This window comes from Gallus gallus, chromosome 4 (assembly GCF_016699485.2).
Source record: "Gallus gallus isolate bGalGal1 chromosome 4, bGalGal1.mat.broiler.GRCg7b, whole genome shotgun sequence".
Lineage (NCBI taxonomy): Eukaryota > Metazoa > Chordata > Aves > Galliformes > Phasianidae > Gallus > Gallus gallus.
In genome coordinates this window covers 68,956,000-68,960,073 of record NC_052535.1, presented here as the reverse complement: position 1 = coordinate 68,960,073, position 4,074 = coordinate 68,956,000, and the positions used below count along the sequence as shown (strand labels likewise).

At 47.4% G+C, this 4,074-nt stretch overlaps 1 protein-coding gene across 9 annotated transcripts in view; it reads left to right on the top strand.

The window, feature by feature from the left end:
* Positions 1-2,601: 2,601 nt before the first annotated feature.
* The window catches only part of KLHL5 (kelch like family member 5), a 49,368-nt gene continuing 47,895 nt past the window's right edge, over positions 2,602-4,074 (top strand). For 6 of the 9 annotated variants that reach the window (XM_015285666.4, XM_015285665.4, XM_040699823.2 and 3 more), the window contains exon 1: positions 2,602-2,828. The gene's annotated coding sequence lies outside the window, so the exon portion shown is untranslated. Of the gene's footprint in view, positions 3,325-4,074 lie in introns of all 9 variants that reach the window. The other 3 variants (XM_046940912.1, XM_046940909.1, XM_046940913.1) reach the window with 1 other exon arrangement.

Here is a 4,074-nt window from a genome sequence, read left to right as displayed (position 1 = left end):
GGTGGCAACTTCCTTCCTGGTTTAGCTTTCAGCTTGGTGTGGGCTTTATGCAAAACAACATCTATCCATTTCCGTTTTCTAACATGACTTTTTCTTTTACTCCTTGTTATGTTAAGTTGCAGAGAGAGAAGTTCTGTCCTTACATTGGCATGTCTCAGAATGATTTAAGTGAAAAAGTGAAGATAAAACTAATGTATCAGGATGAAAATACAAGAAAACTCAAACATAGAAAACATTTCATTCATCTGGGGCAGTTTTGTTTTAGGAACGTCACCCCCTAATGGCCATTTTCATATACCTTCTGAACAATAATATAATCATCTTTGTGAAGAAATCTTGTTCTCCTTTGGCCAAGAAGATTAAAAAAAAAAAAAAAAGTCAGAACTTCACTAAAAAAATAAGTCAGTCAGATATGGACATTTTACTGTTTTATTTTTATACATGTGCACTGGGGCCAGGATCTGTGTATGTGATATTTAGCTTCATGCAATAATGCATCTTTAAGACTTCGGTAGATTGGTGATTCGATCATTACAACTACAAGTTTCCGATATGGTAAATAAGCAAAGTTTTAAGTGCAGTGAATTGAGGATGAGATGTTCATAACATCATTGCTGCTGTATTCTCAAAGGACAGCAGATGTGTTGCAAATCTGTACTATGTCTTCAGCGTGTTATTAACCTTTATATCATGGGAAGTCTGGAAAGAGCCATTACTGTTTCTATACGTAGCAGTCATAATTTTACAGCTAAACTTTCCAGTTAGAAAAGTGAAATCCAGATGAGACTGCAAAGAATCTGACTGAAATATTCTGTATAAAAGTATCTTGGGTAATGCGCATGTAAAAACAATTTTTCTCAAATATAGAGCATCTACAGTATGAGGGAATTAATTACTGCAGTTCTTTTCTGACAGAATTTTTCCTACAACCCATTAAATAGTGAGCACTGCCAAACAGAAGCAATGCCATTGAAGTCAAAATAAGAAATGTCCCATGAACCTGAAATGCCTCAAATGTTATCTAGTTGCCTCAAAGGTTGAGTAAGGCCAGGTGGAAGCTAACACACTATCCATTCTCTAGGAAGACTTTTAATGAAGCTTTAATGAATACACATTTGTTAACACAAAATTTTAAATGTCGCAATGTTATGTGATGAAATCAATTAAAAGAAAGCAAAATGAACTAATTTTATTTGGACACCAGGGTGTAACCTAAGTAGCAATCATAGAATCACCTGAGTTGGAAGGGAACTTTAAAAGCCATCCAGTCCAATTCCTCTGCAATGGACAGGAACACCTACAGCTGGATCAGGTTGCCCAGAGCCCCATCCAGCAATGATACAGAAAGTCATCAGTATGACTTTAAAATATAAACTAGAACCACAGCAACATTTATATGCCATTTTAGCAAGTTAGTTCTACTTTGTGAGAGACCGTGCTGCCCCTGAAATATCTCCCATATTAGTTATTTATACTTTCCTAGGTTTTGCTGGTGTTTACTCACCCCTTCTGCCCAGACGGAATGAAGAAGTCTTTCAGGAACTGCAGGAGGACTTTGGCAAGTAATATGCATATCTATCCCTTTCTAAGACACTCAGACTTTTTTCAGGCAAGTTTTAGCTCAGCCTCCAGCTCAGGAGAACAGCACAAGACCTGTCCCTGCGCCCCAAGGACATCCTAAGCCTACACATGATTACCCTGAGATAGCTGTATGTGTGTAAATGAGTGTCTGCCTGGACTGACCACTGGCTGCAGAGAGAAGTGGGAGTTTTCCTGCTTGGGGACACACTTCTGTCCACCTAGTTAATAATTTTTCCACAGCTTGAAGCGATGAGTGTCTTTGAGAACTCTACTTCTCAGGGCAGCTTAGTTAAAACTGAGTAAATCTTTCAGAGTCAGTCGTGAAGACCACAGGCAGCCAAGTAGGCTGCATGTCCTTACAAATGAGGCAATGAAAGCCTGACATTCATCTGCTTCAAACACATCCCACCACGCTTCACCGATGATCTCGCACACCCTTAAATCAGCTTTCTCAGTCAGAGGCACATCTGACTTGTCACACAGTCTATTAATTTGGAAAATTATTCTACCTTTGGGTGGCAGAAGTCAGCGGTAAGGTGCTGTGAGGAGCGTGGCAGAGGTCAGAGTGCGTCCCTTAAAGGGTGAGCACAGGCTGCCACAGCACAACGCGGTGCCACGAGAGGAGGTTAAACGTTGTGACTTGTGTCACTGCTGATTTATTTCAACTAAATGGAGGACGAGGAGAACGACAGAACTAATTCGCTTCGCGGTGTCAAGAGACAGACAAGGCTACCCAGCGCGCATCTGCGCCGGCGTTAATGAAGGAAAACCGCACAGGAGGACCAGCGCCTCCCTTCGCCGCCCAGCCGACAGGGGGCGCGCGGCGCCGAGGGGAGCAGCCCGGAAGCGGGGCCGTTGGCTGGGGCGGAGCGCGGGCCACCCGCTCGGGCCGGGGGGCGGGGCAGGCGGCGCGAAGTAGGCGTGGCGAGAAGCCCCGCCCCTGCCTGGGTCCGCCCCGCCCCTCCCCTCGCGTGTGCGGCCGGCCCCGCGGCCGCAGCCGCCGGAGCGCGCCCGCGGGGAGGGGCCGGCGGCGGGGCCCATGGGGACCCGTTAGCAGCGGGGAGCGGCCTCCCGGTGCCCGCCGCCTTCCCCGGTACAGGGGCAGCGCTGGCTGCCGCCGGGACGGAGCGGCAGCGGGAGGGCGGGGGGTGCCGGGGCCTCCCTTGTGATTTTTTTTTTTTAATTGTATTTTTTATTTTTGTTCCTCCTTTCTTCTCTCTCTCCTGGCCCTTCCCGGACTGCGAGAGGTGAGAGGGCGGCGGGCGCTCGATGGCGTGGAGAGGGGGCTGGGGCTGCCGGTTGAGGGAGGAGAGAGCGCGGAGGAGGAGGGCTCCGGGGGCGGCTCCCGCGGCTGAGGGGGGGAAGGAAAGGGGGAGGGTGGCGGTGCGCGGGCGGGCGGCGGTGTCGCGGCGCGCTGTGCCCCGGGCGGGGTGCCCCGGCTGGCACCGTTGGGCGGAGCGGCTGTCAGCCCGCTGGTGCTCCAACTTCCCGCTGTCCGAAGAAACAGCGAAGAAATCTAAGTCTTGTTTTCAGTATGAGCTGTCACTCAGATCTTCGTTACGAGCGCGGATAGGAGTCAAAAGCTTGAACTCGCGGTCACGTCGGCAGCTTTTACAGAGACAGACGCTTTGTGTCGTGGGGATGCGTCACGTTGGAAAACGGATCACAAGACGTGTTCGGTGATCTTTCCCGGAACAGTCCTTTCCGTTCTGTGGAGGTGTTTTTCCAGCAGAACCCCAAGAGGTGCACGTAGATAAAGACTTTTAAAAACACAAAAAACAAAGCAAAAAAGAAAAACGAACAACAAAGCTTGAACTTCAGAGATGCATTCCTGATAGTGGAGATCACGTTCCCAGCTTAACGCTTTTCCTGTTTTCTGCTTGCTGAACAATGCTGAGCAGCACAACGCAGGACAGACCCAAACTGATGGCAGTAACCCTCAGCTGAGGCACTGCTTTTCTCTACCACTCTTCAGCATCATCACACTGTCCCTTTAGGATGTCCTCTGCAAGGGCAGGTCCGCTGCTGAAGCCAGCCAGCAAGTAGATTTTAAAGCATTGTGTTAGAAAGGCAGTGAATATGAGTATAAAGTAAGAAGAAAATCCACAGAAATTGCAAACATCTTGCCTGTTACTGTTCAAGCTAATTGCAAACTTGCTGACCAGTGATGCACAGTGATGAACTGTGCCGGTGCTTTAACTCTGGATCACCAGTGCTTTTATAGAGACCACACTTTAGTGGTCGTGATACTCCACGTTAGTATTGATGTAATTCAGTGTTTCAGGTTGTGGTAAGGGAAGTTACCTAAATGGCAAAACATCACCAATAATGAGAGTTTCTTCAGCTTTTAGGAAACTGCTGTGTTTACTTTGCAAAACACAAGGCAAAAGTTTGCCTCCTCTTCATCAGTTAGATTTCCCTTTTATTACAGCAGGCTTACCAAATAGAGGAATGCATTAATTGCAAACCTCGCTATCCATTATTTGCTTTTTT